General features: G+C 57.4%; 1 pseudogene; it reads left to right on the forward strand.

Moving 5' to 3' along the window:
* LOC147986179 (uncharacterized) overlaps positions 1-3,257 on the forward strand; it is a 50,285-nt pseudogene extending 47,028 nt beyond the window's left edge.
* The last annotated feature ends 15,140 nt before the right edge of the window (positions 3,258-18,397 follow it).

An 18,397-nucleotide genomic window follows, 5' to 3' on the forward strand; every position in this document is an offset into this window, starting at 1 on the left:
ATCACTAAGGCACTAGTGAGTACAATGATGCTCCTCGAACTATATGCTAGAGGTAGAAGAAGGCAAGGCTTGCTCTCCTCTCCCCCTAGGTGTGAGTCTAATTCTATCAGGTTTCAACCCTTTGCATGGGTGCCCTGGGGGGTTTATATAGACCTAACCCCCAGGGGTACAATGGTAATCTGGCCGGGTGTGGGACCCTGCTGTCGGTCTCTTTGGTCACCGGCTTCTTCGCCGACTGCTGGGGTCCGCCGTCTGGTGGGCCCCGCTGGCTGGTCTGGTACGGAGCCGACGGGCCGTCTCAGCCGCTCACGGGTCTGCCGGCTGCGGGTTATTGTTGTCGTGATGCTAATGACGCTTGCTTGGTCAGGGGTGCGTGGCTACAGTCCCGCCGCCTGGTGGGAGATCACTATAGCCACCCCGTGTCTTATCTGGTTAATGATGCGTGGGGCCTTGAGGAAGGAACGGGCCGACTGCTCGGAGCCGGCCTCCCCCGGGTCCGACTGGTGAGGCACCCGCCGTCTTCCGGGATCTCGCTGACCGGCAGGGCCCATCATTCTCGGGCCGTACCGACAAGCGGTCATGGGAACAAGGCTTCGCCTGTCAGGAATGATGCCAGGGGCGGAGTGACAACAGTGCTGCGCCAGGCTGAGATCTTCGCCTGTACGGAGCACTGTGGCCACGCCTGGCCTTGGGCACGGGGGGGTGGGCTACTCTGCAGCCATTGCCCGTCCTGTCTTCTTAATGGGGGTGCAGACTTTGAGGGCACCATGGGCCGACTGCTGGGAGCCGGCCTCTCTGGAAGCCGTCTGCCAGGAGTTGGCCCGTCTTGGAGCTGCCTTCCTAACCATGGCCGTCTTCTGGCAGTCGGCCGTTCAGCCAGCCGTCCACCAGAAGACGGCGCTTCATCTTGACGTCTTGAGGGGCGCAGCCGGCCCGATGTCTTGAAAGGTTTTGGAACTCGGATCAGGCTACCCATGGCCCATTAATCCAACAACAGGTTTCCATTTGTTCCTGTAGGTCAGGATCATGATTTTCATTTTGTTTTTCTGCTCGGCGCACTAATCAAAAGTATCATGTTCCTGCAATGCTCACTACTTTTCCCCCATTCAATTGCAGGTTTTCTTTGTTGATAATCTTGATCTTGGTCTATTCAACATGAAGCATGATGTGCTCCCGAGGTTGAAAGAGTTCGACCAGGATTGTTTTGCGGAAAATGACAACCAAGGCCTCTGATGTTGGAGTAGCCGAGCCGTCATTCGCGTCGTCAATGGTATATGTTCATGCCCCCCTCTGCCGGTCTCGCGTACGGACCAATCATTCCCATGACAGCCATGTACCTAACATTTTTTCTTCTTGTTTTTGATTATCGTGGTGACACAGCTTAGGGACCCGTCAACCGTGTGGTACTCTAGGAGTTTAGAAGCTAACAAACAAAAGAGGGACGTAACTGCATCGCGGCGCTACTGGGACAATCATTCTCACCCAGCCACATGCTCGCGTTTACCCAATGCTAGTACGGACAACTCACCGACCATTGCCACAGGGGCTGCCTCCCACGCTCTACCACCTAGACAGCCATCAGCATTGGACTACTCCAACTACATTGCAAATCGTTATCCGTTGATGGTAAAGAGTATTCTTCTTGATAGTCCGAGCTCTCTTCGTTTACATACCCTGCGCACTCTTCTGTAAATATATTATTTTCTCCCTCCTTGTGTCTGCATTTTCTTCCGTCATCACAGCAACTCGCCGTCCTCCTACGAGAGCAGAATGCACGTGCGATCCTCCACCTAACTACTGCACGGCAAAACATTCAGAACGATATGGTCTCATTCACAGACAAGCTCATGTCCGCTCTCGCTTCAGCTTGCACTTGTTGTGCCGCAAGGGGATTGCCTGATTGCCCACTAAAACCTCGCCCGGCGATGGCCGACGAGCACAGCGCATCTGCAAATACCAAACGTAAACCTCCTCTGGGTTCACTGACTCCAACTGGAGAAACATCTTACAAGACACCGAAGGCTCGCAAGCTACCTGGTGTCTGGCTCGATATGTCCGACTGTGAAGGTAATTCATATTTGTCATATACCATCTAGCCCATACAGAGGTTTTTTCGCTTACTCCAACTGTGTCACAACAACTATATCCCTCATAAGAATTTTCACCTGTCAGGTTCTTCACGCCAGGCAATGATCCAAAAAGAATGTACGGCTATTGTTACATCCCCAGGCACTCTCCGGCCCGATGCAGCACCAGTAGAAGGCACAACCGAACTACAAGCCAGGAACGAGTCTATCTGTAACTCTGTTCAACGATAAGCCTCATGCATAGCTGAAGCAGTCAAGGATCTATACTGCTCCAGTCCACGAGAGAACCAAACATCAATCTGTTTTGGCATTTCCACAGGCCCTACTCCTAAACGCAAGTACACTTCGTCCAGGAGCTACGCAAGCAACCCATGGTTCACCGGGAAACCTGTAGTACCTCCGAAGACTCAAACAGGAGAATTACTTTCGACATACTTGCCATCACTGCCCGATAACCAGCTAGCACGGTCAGTATTTGCTTACCCCTCAGACTCAACACTTTTTCCTATTCGCCTTAAAGTCGTCCCATGTACTAATAGAATTTTATGTACCTTATGAGAAATTGGATATTGCATGCCATCCCTCGTCTAGTCAAAGTCACTGGTCACGAGATCATCCAGCAGCTTGTTCGCAACGGCATGATCGACCATGAGTTGGGTTCTATTCTTATCCGCCGACAGTCACAATTGGACGCGGACTCAAGCATGGGCACACCTCATCTAACACATTCTCACCTATTAGAATGCGACTTCTCGGTAAGCATACCCCAACACAGTACCTTATGCACTCATAGCACATACCAATGACAAACTGACCGACCACACCATCGCGACAGACCCTTGCTATTGCTGACAATGGAAGTATATCAAGATTCATAGAGATTCAAAACCAGTTTATTGGAGCCAACATCGCATATGCAATTGAGGCATGCCAACTGGTATGACTAATCTGAAGACGTTTTCTCCGTGCGGTTTCTTAGTTTTGCACACACCGATTTTGCCAGCTTAGTTTTTGATTAATTTTCACCATTTGTACCCGCAGTTCTATATCCTAGCAATACTCCAGGACGGGTGGGCTTTATACATTTGGGACATGCTGTCCAGGATCATCCACATCATCGATCCTGCTGCCGGTCCAGGGGTGCAGTGCACGTCAGAAGGAACGACATGAACTGATAGCGTCGCGGCTTCACGACACTTTGTTCAAGTGCCTCAATTGTTTTTTTGCTGGCTGGCCGACCCCGAAGGAAAACTGGACTACAAAATACCCGCTCCTTATGCAGACCTCAGTTACTAGGTATTACCCACATCCGTGCATGTATACTGGAGCACTCAGAGTCCTAATATTTTTTCCACAAATATCATCTATCTAGTCATAATCACGATACAAATGTTCACCATTTTTTAGGGAAGAAACTGGGTTGTGCATCATGCATATCATAAGGTACCACGATGGGGACAAACTACGCAATGTACTTAACAAGGTATGTGGTTTGCATCGGAGCGGTTTTTTCATTATCTTCCCTGAGGCGTTCATTTTTCCTGTGGTTTTTTTAGTTTTTCTGTTTTTCTGTTCTAACACGCCCCCGTTCTTCACCATGATGCAGAACAATCTGTCAACCACCAGGCTATGTGTGATGCAAGAAACAATGAAGCTCTAGGGGAACCAATCATCACTCCCAGCTGATGCATTATGGTCAGTATTTGCTCCGAGTGATGCATTCGACGACTCCGTGCCCGCATAACTGTAGTTCATCTCTAACATTTGGATCATCCTGTTCTCATTGTATTTGACAAAGTAAATGACCATGGGTAGCCTAGCCGACTCCCCCTGGCACTTCAGAAAAATTATAGGCCGATCAAGCCTTCAAACACCCAAGATACGGGGCCGCCTTCCTCCAGCCGACCGCCCCTCAGGCCGGCTGTGCGAGTGCGGCCCAGGTCTAAAAATCTCCAAGAAGAAAGCCCCGAGAGGGCCGGCTCCACGAAGCCGGCCACAAGAGGGCCGACTCCAAGAAGCCGCCCCCCCCCCTCAGCAGACGGCCCAGATTGTGCCCTCAAAATATGCACCAACATAACGGCGATGAGACGGGGCGTGGCTACAGTGAAGCCTGCCACCCCCGAATCCCGGAACACGCCTGGCCACAGTATGCCGTACGGGGCGGCCATCACCCGTCCGGCGTGGCACTGTTGCCATGTTGATCGTGATGTCTCCCACGGCGATCCGTCAGTACGACCCATGGGCGGCGAGCCCCATCCGTCATGGAGACATCCGAAGGCGGCCGGGCCTCCCCAGTCGGCCTGGGGTATGGCCGATTCCCAGTAGCCGGCCAGTCCACTCCCTCGAAGGAGGCGCCCCATTAAGGAGATAGGACGAGGTAAGGCTACAGCAACAAGCCGCCCGGCGGCAGCACTGTAGCCATGCTTACCAAGACAAAGCCCTCGTCACTAAGGGCGAGGCCACAGTAACCAGCCCCCGACAGGGCCCTCGAGCGGTGGGGCCGGCAGCCGGCGGGGCCCACCAGTCGGCAGAGAAGCCGGCGGGCATAGACATAGACGGCTAGGGCCCACGCCCAGCCGGATTACCATTGTACCCTTGGGGGTATGCCTATATAAACCCCCCAGGGCACCCATGCAGGGGGATCACTCTTTCAATAGTTTTAGACACCACAACGAGGAGAGGAACGGGCTAGCTTGGCCCTCCTTCATCCTTTCACCGAACAGCTTAAGGAGCATCTTGTAGCTACTTGTCGAGCTAGTGATCATGCGGAGAACCCGCAGAGCAGCATTAGGGGTGTTATCTCCACGGAGAGCCCTGAAGCTGGGTAAGATTCGCCGGCGTGCATGTCTTCGCCTTATCCCGTTTTCAGGCACCGGCGATGTTTTATTGGCTCCCACAATGATAAGCCATCCATTGGCATATGTTGCACCAACCACCCGACATTTGGCGCCCACCGTGGGGCCAGGTGCACCGTCGTCCGGAAACCTGTTCTAGACGGGAACCCTCTTCCTTCCCAACGTGTGTAGCCAGCCCGGCTCGCCCGATGGCGCTTGCCCCGACGCGCTGCAAGACGTCCCCGACGCCTGCGCGGCGAGCTGCCTCGCCGATCTTCTTGGCGAGGCTCGCATCTCCGACGATCCCGCATCCGACGCGGGCACAAGCTACCCCGAGAGCCACCTCGTCAGCCTCCTCGACCAACTCCACGTCTCCGGCGAGCTTGCCGCGGACTTGGAGTCGGTTGGCTCCACCGACCCAATGCTTGTCGACTCCGACACGGCATCACTTGACGCCTTCCCCACCAACATGGTAATCATCAAAGACCCTCTTCCTCGAGCCGACAGCAGCGTCAGTGCCATCACCGAGGTACTGGTCATCAGCCACGGCGCCGCCTCTGGCGAAAACGCCCACGATGCCCTGCAGACGGCACTGCACGACTTGTCCGCCCCCATCCCGGCTGACACGGACGCCAAGACATTGGAGGCGCTCCGCCTCGCCCTCGTTGTGGAGGGCCAGAAGCTAGCCACCATGAGACGCCTCACCGAGGCTCACCAGCGTGAGGTCGACCGTGCCGCCTTCGGCACGCCGCCTCCCGACGGGCCGAGCCGCGTCGGCATCGTCAAGAAACACGGCGCGGCTATCGCCGACATGCTGGGAGCGGACCGCCCAGTCTATGCCACGCCTCTCGAGAACCTGCGCGCCGCCCAGGCGGTCGCAGACGAGTTGAATGGGCTGGGGCCTGACGAGCTCCCCTACATGACCAGGCGCATCCAGCAGCTTATTGACGCAGCCACGAAGCGGCATGAAGCCGGTGCCCGCGCCGAGAGTCCTCCCCCGCGCTGAGAGCACGGCGCGACATCCTGAACACCGACTGCGGGCAACACCCGCGGAAGAAAAGAAAAGGAGTCGGCTGCCAGCCGCAGCCGGACTCGAATCTCCATCGAGCGTGACGCGGAGGGCCGCCCTCGAGCCGTGGAGTGGCGGGGCGACCCTCCTCCTCCTCCGCCTCGTGGGAAGAGATACCCTACCCCGCCGCCTGTCACACATCCGACTCTCAGCGGCCGGCTGGGTCGCCGCGAAGGAGTCGGCGAGAATGATGCCTGCCACCGGATCGACCGCCTTGGGCGATCCCTGGCTCTGGAAGAAGAAGATGATGTCGGCCCGCCTTGCTTCGGCCCCTGCATCCGCGACGAGCCCTTCCCCAAAGGGTTCTCGCTCCCAAGAGACACGCCAAAGTACAACGGCTCCGTGAAGCCGGAGGATTGGTTGATCAACTACTCCACCGCGGTTAGCATCGCGAACGGCAACAGGCGTGTTGCCGTAAAATATGTGCCCCTCATGCTCCAAGGCATGGCGCGCACCTGGCTCAACAGCCTCAAGCCTTACAGCGTCAACAGCTGGCTAGACTTCGCCGAAGCCTTCATCCGTAACTTCACCAGCACCTACAAGCTGGCTCCCAAGCCCCGACAGCTCTCCTTGTGTGTCCAAGGGCCCAACGAATCGACTCGCGACTACCTCACGCGTTGGGCCGAGCTCCGCAATTCCTGCAAGGGAGTGCACGAGGTTCAAGCTATAGAGTACTTCACCGCCGGGTGCCGAGAAGGCACCCTCCTCAAGCACCGACTCCTCTGCGATGAGCTGACTACCCTTGACGAGCTGCTGATCATAGCTGATAAATACGCCATGGCCGATTCCTCAATGAAGACCGAGCTCCGAGTAGAAGCCTCCGGGAAGGTGCTCGCTCCAAGTCCCAAGACGCCAGCTGGAGAATCCAGCCGCCACCCGTACCAAAACGACCACAAGCGCAAGGCTCCCCCGCCGCCTTCCACCAGTCGGCAGGTGGCCACAGTTGAAGACGAACCACCCGAAGGGCGGCCCGCGCCCAAGAAGCAGAAGGGCGGCAGGCCGGCTTGGCAGCCGGCTTTCTCCTACGAGCAAGCACTTGATGCCCCCTCCAAGTTTCACAGCGGCGCGAAGCCTTCAAACCACACAACCCGAAAATGCCACTGGCTCACGCGGATCTCCAAGGGCGAGGGGATAGCGCCGCCTCCGCCTGCTGGTCAGCTGCCTCCGGCTCCTCCGCCTGCTGGTCACCCGCCTCCGGCTCCTCCGCCGCCGGCTGCTCGACCAGCAGTCGGGGCTGTTCAAGACGAGTACCCCGACGAGCATGCCGCCTACGTCGTCTTTACGAGCCAGCCAGAAGATCGGCGTAGACGGCGCCGACAACACCAAGAAGTCAACGCAGTCGCCTCCAACAACCCAGAGTTCATGCACTGGTCAGAAAGGCCTATTAGCTGGAGCCGGACAGATCATCCAGAGGTGATGCCGTCTCCCGGCTCTTACGCATTGGTTTTGGATGCCACCCTCACAACAGAAAGGCGAGCCGCCCGCTTCTCCCGCGTGCTGATAGATGGTGGGAGCAGCATCAAGATACTGTACCATGACACCATGGAGAAGCTAAGCATCAACACGAAGCAGCTCATGCCCAGTCGGACTGTGTTCCACGGCATTGTACCCAGCCTGTCCTGCTCCCCAATCGGCAAGATCAAGATAGATGTCCTCTTCGGGGACAAGGATCATTTCCGCCGAGAGGCGGTGTGGTTTGAGGTGGTGCATCTAGAGAGGCCTTACCATGCGTTGCTTGGCTGACCTGCTCTGGCCAAGTTCATGGATGTACCCCACTATGCCTACCTCAAGATGAAGATTCCAAGTTCCAAGGGCATCATCACCATAGCCGTAGACTACAAGAAATACTCCGAGTGTGCGGCTGCCAGCAGCCGGCTGGCCGAGTCCCTTGTAACTACTGAGGAGAAGAAGATACTGGACCGAGTCGTGGCCATGGCCGGCAAGCAGCCGGCCCTGTCCCCCAACCCCAAGGAGTGTGATGCCCAAGGTTCTTTTCAGCCGGCCAAAGAAACAAAGAAGGTACCTCTGGACCCGGATCACCGAGAAAGGTTTGCCACCATCGAGGCAAACCTGGACAGCAAATAGGAAGGCGAGCTCGCCGATTTCCTCCGTGAGAATTGGGACATCTTCGCATGGTCCCCCAAGGACATGCCAGGTGTGCTGAAGGAATTCGCCGAGCACAAGCTACACATCCGAGAAGGTGCAAAACCAGTCAAACAGCCCCTCCGCCGACTGTCGGAAAAGAAGAGAAGGATTGTAGGAGAAGAAATAGCCCGGCTTCTGGCAGTCGGCTTCATTATGGAAGTTTTCTTTTCAGAGTGGCTCGCCAACCCGGTCCTCGTGCTGAAGAAAAACAACAAGTGGCGCATGTGTATAGACTACACTAGCCTCAACAAGGCTTGCCCCAAAGATCCTTTCGCCCTACCAAGGATTGACCAAGTGATAGACTCCACAGCCGGATGCGATCTGTTGAGCTTCTTGGATGCTTACTTGGGCTACCACCAGATAAAAATGGATCCAGCTGACCGCTTGAAGACCGCCTTCATCACACCCTTCGGAGCCTTCTACTATCTGACTATGACATTCGGCTTGAGAAATGTCGATGCCACTTTTCAGCGTTGCATGCAGAAGTGCCTCCTCAAGCAACTCAGCAGAAATGCCCACATCTATGTAGACGCTATTGTGGTGAAGACGGAGAAGCGCTGCACATTGCTGGAAGACCTCAGAGAGACATTTGAAAACTTGCGCCGATTTCAAATCAAGCTCAACCCCGAGAAATGCGTGTTCGGAGTACCAACCGGCCAGCTTCTAGGCTTTCTGTTATCCGAACGCGGCATCGAATGCAACCCGATGAAGATCAAAGCCATAGAGAGAATGGAGATTCCCACGAAGCTACGAGACGTTGAGAAGTTTACTGGGTCCTTGGCTTCCCTGAACTGCTTCACCAGCCGGCTCGGAGAGAAAGCCCTCCCCCTCTACCGACTCATGAAGAAGTCCACTCATTTCGAGTGGAACGACCAGGCGGACCAAGCCTTTCACGAGTTAAAGAAGATGCTGACCACGCCGCCTGTCTTGGCGGCACCGGCTGAAAAAGAGCCCATGCTCCTTTACATTGTCGCTACTAGCCGGGTGGTCAGCACAGTCATCGTAGTCCAGCGCCCAGAAGAAGGCCGAGCTCAGCTGGTCCAGAGGCCGGTGTATTATTTAAGCAAAGTATTATCCACCTCGAAGCAGAACTAACCACACTACCAGAAGATGTGCTATGGTGTGTACTTCGCTGCCAAGAAGCTCAAGCCCTATTTTCAAGAGCACCCCATCACGGTCGTGTGTACTGCCCCACTCGCTGAGATCATAGGCAGCCGGGATGCATCTGACTGGGTGGCCAAATGGGCCATTGAGCTGGCCCCCTACGCGATCTTCTACTAGCCCCGCACCGCTATTAAGTCCCAGGCATTGGACGACTTCCTCGTCGATTGGGCCGAAACCCAATACCTGCCACCGGCCCCCGACTCGACTCACTGGCGGATGCACTTTGATGGGTCCAAGATGCACACCGGCTTGGGAGCCGGCATCGTCCTCACCTCTCCCAAGGGCGACAAGCTCAAGTATACATTGCAAATTCATTTTGCCGCCTCCTACAATGTGGCCGAGTACGAGGTGCTCATACACGAGCTCCGGCTAGCCAAAGAGCTCGGCATCCGCCGGATCCTGTGCTATGGTGACTCGGATTTGGTGGTACAACAGTCATCTGGCGACTAGGACGCCAAGGACGTGAACATGGCAAGCTATCGTTTCCTCGTTCAGCAAATCAGTGGATATTTTGAAGGATGTGAGTTCCTTCATGTACCACGTGCCGACAACATGCAAGCAGATGCCCTGGCACGAGTAGGCTCCACCCGGCAAGCTATACCAGCCGGCGTTTCTCTCCACCGCCTCCTCAAGCCGTCTATCAAGCCGTCTCCAGAATCTGATTCCATCTTCGTGCCAACGGACCCCAACGCAGTCGGATCCGACTTGGGAAACCAAGCAGGCGGCGCGGGGACTCTGACTGGCGGCCCGGGGACTACCGTAGTCGCACCCGGCCCGGGGACTTCGGAACTCGGCCCGGGGGCTACTGCAGCCGGCCCGGGGACTGCATCAACACAACAGGCGGTGGCGACTCCAACTCTTCACCACCCAGCCCACCCGCCCTGATCACAGTGGCAGTCCTGACAATAGAAGAAGTCACAGCTCCATCATGGGCCCAGCCCATCCTCAACTTCTTAGTAAATAGAGAGCTACCAACCGACGATATCTCGGCAAGACAAGTTCAACGCCGAGCCGGATCTTACACAATCATCAACCGAGAGCTTGTTAGGCGCAGCGTCACTGGAGTTTTCCAGCGCTGCGTCAAACCAGAGAAGGGCATAGCAATCCTCAAGGACATCCACCAAGGCGAATGCGGCCACCACGCAGCCTCAAGATCACTCGTCGCCAAAGCTTTTCGCCATGGTTTCTTCTGGCCAACTGCTTTGGAAGACGCCAAGGAACTAGTCAAACACTGCAAAGGGTGCCAAGTTTTCAGCTCCAAGCAACACCTGCCGGCTTCTGCACTCAAGACCATCCCCCTCACCTGGCCCTTTGCCATCTGGGGGTTGGACATGGTGGCCCTGTTCAAAACAGCACGCGGCGACATGACACATCTGCTCGTCGCTGTGGACAAATTTACCAAGTGGATTGAAGCAAAGCCGATCAAGAAGCTGAATGGGCCGACTGCCGTCACTTTCATCGCAGATATTACAACCCGGTACGGCTGCCGCATAGCATCATCACCGATAATGGCACAAATTTTGCAAAAGGAGCACTGGCACGTTTCTGCGCAACACACGGCATCCGGCTGGACCTAGCATCCGTTGCCCACCCGCAGTCAAACGGTCAGGTCGAGCGAGCAAACGGCCTCATCCTCTCCGGCATCAAGCCGCGACTGGTCGTGCCACTGGAGCGTTCGGCCGGCTGTTGGCTCGACGAGCTGCCGGCCGTCCTCTGGAGTTTGCGCACTACCCCAAACAAGTCAACCGGCTTCACCCCTTTCTTCCTTGTATATGGTGCCGAGGCCGTCATCCCAACTGACATCGAGTTCGACTCGCCTCGGGTCACCATGTACACGGAGGCGGAGGCCAAGGAAGCACAAGAATATGGCATGGACCTGCTGGAAGAAGGCTGGCTATTAGCCCTCAGCCGGTCGGCCATCTATTAGCAGGGCCTGCGCCGCTACCACAGCCGGAAGGTCAAGCCAAGATCTTTCCAAGAGGGTGATCTTGTGCTCCGGCTGATCCAGCGAACAGCCGGCCAGCACAAGCTCTCGGCCCCTTGGGAGGGCCCCTTCATCATCAGCAGAGCTTTAGGCAACGACTCCTACTACCTAATCGACGCACATAAGCCGAAGGCACGCAAGAGAGATGATTCCGGCAAGGAGTCGGAACGACCGTGGAACGCCAATCTCCTTCGAAGATTTTACAGTTAAAAAGCAGTACGTAGCACGCTACCTTTTGTACTAAGTATGAGACAAGGGGTACCCCGAGGAGCACTCGGGGACTACCCTCTTTTATCTATGAATGATGAGTATCACGCATACGATTACGTTACTACATTTGCCTTTTTTCGTCTGGCACCGGGTTCGACCAGTCGGCCCGGGGACTCGCCGCCTCAAGTTATATCTGAAGTTCTACCTACAGTCAGACAAGTAGTGTGCCGGCACCCAAGCCCCCTCTTGCCAAAAGTCGCAGCTCGAAGAATCGACTGTCTGACTGGCAAGAGCCAAGGGCAGGAAAGGATGCCCACACGAAAAACGGCTAAGGACCAACGAACTTATATAATGCGAGCCGGCACCCCAACCCGCCAGCCGACTACTAGAGCAGTCGGCTGGCCGGCTTCCCGTTCACCTTGCTGCAATCTAAGAAAGCTCGAGTACTTGCCTTCCCAAAACGACCAAGTCCTTCTCCGGCCACAGACAGCAGAGCAACTGTCCGGCTGGGAAGGCGGCGGCCAAGGGAAGGCGGCAAAGGAAAAAGCTAAAAGGATAAAAAGCAAACATGAACGGAAGCCAAACACATGCATAATATTTACACAAAAGACCTTCGAAAGGCCAGCATTAAACATAGTCTGAATACACCCTAGTGGATGGAACTGCGCAAATTTAAAGGTTGTTCAAAAGAGTAACAAGCAAAAAGCGAGGACGGCGGATCAGGCCAAGGGGACGACAAGCGAGTTGGGCAGGCTAGTGGAGTCGGCGGTGCCGGCTGGAGGAGTGACCGGCTGGCGAGTCTCGGCATCGTTGCTGGAGGCACGATCAAGCTGAGGTGGGCTGGTCGCTTCGCCGTATGGCACGACGTCTTCACCATCCTCTCCTTCCTCCCCTTCGCCCTCATCGCTGGAAGCAATCTCCTCCGCCGAGTCCTCACCTTCTGCCGGGTTCAGCCCGAACCACTCCTCCGGCTGAGCGATGCCGGCATCATCCACCTCAGGGGCAAAGGCGCTGGTGTCGGTGTACTCGACGATCGCCGAGGCGCGCTGGACGATAGCCGGCCGCACCGCCTCCAGCTCCTCGCCAGCCTCCTGCCGCCAGGTGCTCAGCTAGTCCAAGTTCAGCCCAGGATACCAGGCTTGGACGAACTCCAGTGCCCGCCCAGCGCCGGACCGGGCCGCTGACGCCTTCCAAGCCTCGAAGCGGCCGACTGCGACCTCCAGCCAGTCGGCAGTCCGACTTGGGGTGCGCGGAATCACTTCGCTAGGCCAAAGGGCGGCCAGCACTTGCGCCCCGACGCGCTAAAGACGGCGGAGCAAGCGGTGGGCCGGTTGCAGGCGGGCTTGAAGCCCTAGAAGCTGCTCCTCAAGTGACCGGCTGGCACCCGGCACGATCTCGGCCCCCACCTGCCGTCGCGCGTCGCGGTAGGCCTCAATGGCTTGGGTGGCGGCAGCAGAGTAGCCGGGAAAGTAATATGCACAAAGAGGAAAGCAGTAGCACACAGTCAAAAGACGAACCAGATAGTAGGACGCAGGCAAGGAAGCAAAGAAGAAGGCGGCCTACCGTCGATCAAGTCTTCCACCCGGCTGTAGCCTTGGCTCAGCGCCTGCCGCGTCTCGGCCCAGTTCGCCGCCTCGGTCTCATACTCGGCTTTGAGGGTGGCCTCGTTGTCCTGTGCCGCCTTCAGGGCCGCCTTGTGGCTCTCCTCCTGGTCGGCCAGCTTCTTGGCCAGGCGATCACGCTCCTAGGCCAGGGCGGCGCACTCGGCCTCCTTGGCGCGAAGGGAGGACTGGGCTCCGCTTAGCTGGCCCCTCAAGTCAGCATTGACCCCTGCAAATATGAAGAAAGAAGTCGTCAGGAAAAGATCCGACCCGACTACTCGGCAGTCGGCTCGAATCTCGGCGACTACACCCAGTGGGTGCGCTGACGCGCCCCCACTCAAAAAAAACGAAGCACTTACTCCGGCTCTCGGTCAGATCAGTGGCTTTCTGATTCAACTCCTGGGCCTGGGAGTTGAAAGCAGCTACACGGAGGTTGTGGTACTCCTGCAGATAAGACAAGGGACACGAGTAAGAACAAGCGGGCAATCAAGTTTTCCAAGAAGTTCCAAGCCGCCTGCTCTACAGCCGGCTCGGAACTCGGGGACTACACCCAGTGGGTGCGCTGACGCGCCCCCATGGAAGAAATCAAGAGCAATCGACGAAGAGCAGGAGGACTCACCCGAATAACCGTTCGCGTTGTGAGAAACTCTTGAGTGTACTGCTTCGGCGCGGTGGCTTGGGCCTGAAGCCGGTTCCGGACGTCCTGCGCCGCACGGCCGTGCCGCCGCCCGGTGTCCACCCGGACGAGCTATCGCTGGCCGCTTCCAGGTCCTGGGCCGACGAGCCAGCGTCCACAGTTTTCTACGTGTTCGGCGCTGAAGTCGCCTTCCCCGCGTGCCGGCGAGACGGCGACGAGATCACAAGATCCCCTCCCACGACCGGCTCGGCTCCAGCCGGCTGCACGGGCGGCGCTTCAGGCCGGCTTCCTCGGTCCGCTCCAGTCGGTGGCGACGGCGCCGCCTCCCTCTCCTTCTCCGGCTGGCCGCGGCCGGCCTCCTCCGACGGGGGCACTGGGATGTCGGGAGCCGCGGCATGGAGGGGAATGACAAGCTGCGGAGGCTGGTTCAGCTGGGCCTCCGCCTCCCTCTCCGTGTCTGCGGCCTTCGCCTGGGCCTTGGCGGCCGCACTGGCTCGCGCCTCCGCCGACTTCTCCCTCGCCTCCCGAGCCGCCCTCCGCTCCTCCGCCTCCCGCTCCTCCCGCACTTCCCGCGCGTTCCGCTCCGTCGCCTCTAGGAGGTCGGCGCGGGGATCCACATGGCGGGAGCTTGAAGACCCTCCCATGGCCCCGACTATGGAGGCGGCCGGGACCCGCCCAAGGGAAAGAGGGGCCCTATTTGATGAGTTGAGAAAAAGGCTTGGAAAGACATCAACCGAAGAAGAAGAAAAAAGAAAGGCATGAGAACAGCGACACTTACGCTGAGACCGCCTGCGGCTGCTTCACCACCTTGCGGATGCGGGCTGCCTTCACGGCCGCTTCGTCCCGCTTGGTCGCCGCCGCGGTACTCTTGGGCTTCTTTGGCCGACTGCCGAAGTGGTTCGTCGCGGCCCGGCGTTTCTGTGGGCCGCCATGGGCAGCCGGCCCGGCAAATGGGCCCGTGCCTTGGTGATAAGGCGTCGGTCGGCGACGCGGAATGACTTCGGCCTCGTCATCGTCCGGCCAATCCTCAAAGGCGGCCCCGAGCCCGGACCCGCCTGCATCGCCGCCTTCCCCCGCGACGTCGTCTTCCATGGTGGCCGCCCCCAGATCTGGGTCGTCTACGTCGTCCATCGTGCAGTCGGGGAGGAACTGGCGTTCCACCCCTGCGGCCCCGACTGCTGGTCGAAGCATGGGGTTCTGCCAGAAATAAGCCGGCTGGTTAGGAGTCGGCCATCATGAACTCGGCAACAATCAAAGAAAAAAAGAGAAGCTTACCATAGGCGGAGGATTGGCGCGAGAGTATGGCTCCTTGCCATACTGCCATTCCTCGGTGAGCTTGCAGTTGGAAATATAATTCACCATATAGGACACCTCGGCGTGAGGCATCTCCTTGGTGCTTAGCCGGCACGGGTCGAAGCGGCCGCTCATCTGGCCGATCATATGAGGTCGGCCCTGAAGCGGGAGCACCAGGCGCTCCAAGAAGGCAGGCCCCGGACAGACCCTCCCACTGGACCATCACCCGGAGCCGGGCAACGGAGGCGGCCCCGCCCGGAGACAGTGACCTGACTCGAAAGGACCATGAAGGCTGCCTCCCAGCCAGCGGGCCGGCTACGTAAGCCAGCAGGTTGACGAAGTCGCCTTGCGGAGCGATGTTCTTCACGTAGAAGTAAGACTTCTGCCAGAGCTTCACCGACTGGATCAGCGGGATGGACAGAAACGGGTTGTCGTCGCTCGTCCTCCGCACGGCGATGAAGGCGCCGCATGGGGCGGGCACGCCCGCGACAACAGTGCCAAGATTGCACTGGAAGAATTCTCCCCACAGTTTGAGGGTGGGTAGGACTCCAAGAAAACCCTCGCACAGGGTGACGAAGGCCGACAGTAGTATCACCATGTTTGGAGTGAGGTGATGCGGCTGGAGATGATAAAATTCGAGGAAGGAGCGGAAGAACCCGCTCGCCGGCAGGCCGAAGCTGTGCAGGCAATGTGAGCGGAAGATTACCCGCTCGTCTTCCTATGGTGCCGGCGAGATCTCCCTCTCCGGCGCGAGACGGACCCGCACATAGTCCGTGCCCGGCAGAGAAAGTCGACATGGTCATCGTGGACGTTGGAGCCGTCCCAGGAGCTCGACAAGGCCATGAGAATGGCGCGGCGACGAGAAAGATGCGGCGACGGAGAGACGCGCGACCCTGCCGCGACAAAGCAACGGCGAGCCAAGGAGGTTGGCGGAAGAGCCGAGCGGCGGCGGGGAGTTGTGGCGACAGAGAAGAAGAAAAGGAAGGGGCGGGGCGAGGGCGAGCGTGCGAGCGTTTGCCGCTCCTCCTCCTCCCCCTACTTATAGCCTCGTGCGGCGAAGCCGAGGAGGCGAGGCGTGGGGGGACGTGGGATTAACTACGCCCACTCCCCCACGTCCCCGCTTATTGTGCCTTCACGGCGTGCAGTAACCGCCGCTGGGAGGCGCGCGGTTCGCCCGGGCCACAGAAGATCCGAGCGTGGGCCGTGGCCCGGTAGTGGCGGGCCCTGGACTGCGGCGGCGTCCCGTCGCACGCGTGGGCTGGCAGGCCCTTCCAGCCACTGGGTGCCACGTGGCGCGCGAGCAACGAGCGGTCAGCCCACAGCCTGACTCGCGCGCTGCTTGGTTCCCGCCTAAAAACTTCGAAGCCCTCCAAAAGATGGCGCACCTAATCAAAGCTGGCTCCCACTTTTCGGCTCCTCAAGACATGAAGCTGTTTGAGCTTCTCGACTCTCTTTTTCTGCATCGGAGCCCAACCAGCTTCGGGGACTACTGACGGAGTAAATGACCATGGGTAGCCTAGCCGGCTCCCCCTGGCACTTCAAAAAAATTATAGGCCGATCAAGCCTTCAAGCTCCCAAGACACGGGGCCGCCTTCCTCCAGCCGACCGCCCCTGAGGCCAGCTGTGCGAGGGTGGCCCAGGTCTAAAAATCTCCAAGAAGAAAGCCCCGAGAGGGCCGGCTCCACGAAGCCGGCCACAAGAGGGCCGACTCCAAGAAGCCGCCCCCCCCCTCAGCAGACGGCCCAGATTGTGCCCTCAAAATATGCACCAACATAACGGCGATGAGACGGGGCATGGCCATAGTGAAGCCTGCCACCCCCGAATCCCGGAGCATGCCTGGCCACAGTATGCCGTACGGGGAAGCCATCACCCGTCCGGCGCGACACTGTTGCCATGTTAATCGTGATGTCACCCACGGTGAGCCATCAGTACGACCCGTGGGCGGCGGGCCCCATCCGTCATGGAGACATCCGAAGGCGGCCGGGCCTTCCCCAGTCGGCCTGGGGTACGGCCGATTCCCAGTAGCCGGCCAGTCCACTCCCTCGAAGGAGGCACCCCATTAAGGAGATAAGACGAGGTAAGGCTACAGCAACAAGCCGCCCGGCGGCAGCACTATAGCCATGCTTACCAAGACAAAGCCCTCGTCACTAAGGGCGAGGCCACAGTAAACAGCCCCCGACAGGGCCCCCGAGCGGTGGGGCCGGCCTATCGACCAGAGGACCGGCAGCCGGCGGGGCCCACCAGTCAACGGGCCCCACTAGTCGGCGGAGAAGCCAGCAGGCATAGACACAGATGGCTAGGGCCCACGCCCAGCCGGATTACCATTGTACCCATGGGGGGTAGGCCTATATAAACCCCCCAGGGCACCCATGCATCGGGATCGCTCTTTCGGTAGTTTTAGACACCACAACGAGGAGAGGAACAGGCTAGCTTGGCCCTCCTTCATCCTTTCACCGAACAGCTCAAGGAGCATCTTGTAGCTACTTGTCGAGCTAGTGATCATGCGGAGACCCTGCAGAGCAGCATTAGGGGTGTTATCTCCACGGAGAGCCCTGAAGGTAGGTAAGATTCGCCGGCGTGCATGTCTTCGCCTTATCCCGTTTCCAGGCACCGACGATGTTTTATTGGCTCCCACCATGATAAGCCATCCATTGGCATATATCGCACCAACCACCCGACAATACTCTTTTCTCGGATATGTCTTTTCATGAAGATGTTCTTATTTGAAAAGCAATGGACATCGTTTACTCGCGAAACCCCATGGCACATTTAACCGCGAACTGAGTCTATGTTCTCGCCTGCCCTAACCACAATTGGACACTCGTACTTAGGCTTGCACTAAAACCTCACCGCTAAACCTTTTCAAACGAATCTCAAACTCCATTGTGTAATTAGAATCAACCATTTTATCCCATCATTTCCATTTTTTGTAGTCACACCACATTTCTCAACCGTTTTTCCATCCACATAACCCGGAGTTTTTTCCCCAACCCCGCTAGTTGATCCTAGTTTTTACTCATCTTTATTTTTGGCATGTAGTACATTCTTCCGCCACAGCGGTAAACTACGCAAAGCGGTGTTGGTGCCCTGGAGGCACACCATGCATCACAGGGGCAACCAGGAGTGGGTACAAACTGCTTGAACGCATCACAAGTTGTCCAGTTGTCATTTTCAGGTACTCTTAATTAAATCTAGCCTTACTAACAACAAGGGTCTCCTGCTAACACAATTAGGACGATCTTATGTTCTTACAAAAATACCTCAGGGTTTTGGAATTACGAACCCCTAGGGTTGAAGGATCAGAGCAGTCTAGCAGTTTTCAGCTCGTCGCTCCTTTCTTGTCACCCAAAATGAGTGACCACCACCATCTTCA

The sequence above is a fragment of the Triticum urartu genome, chromosome 2A (assembly GCF_056163025.1).
Source record: "Triticum urartu cultivar PI428250 chromosome 2A, HENAU_Tu73, whole genome shotgun sequence".
In the NCBI taxonomy this organism is placed as follows: domain Eukaryota; kingdom Viridiplantae; phylum Streptophyta; class Magnoliopsida; order Poales; family Poaceae; genus Triticum; species Triticum urartu.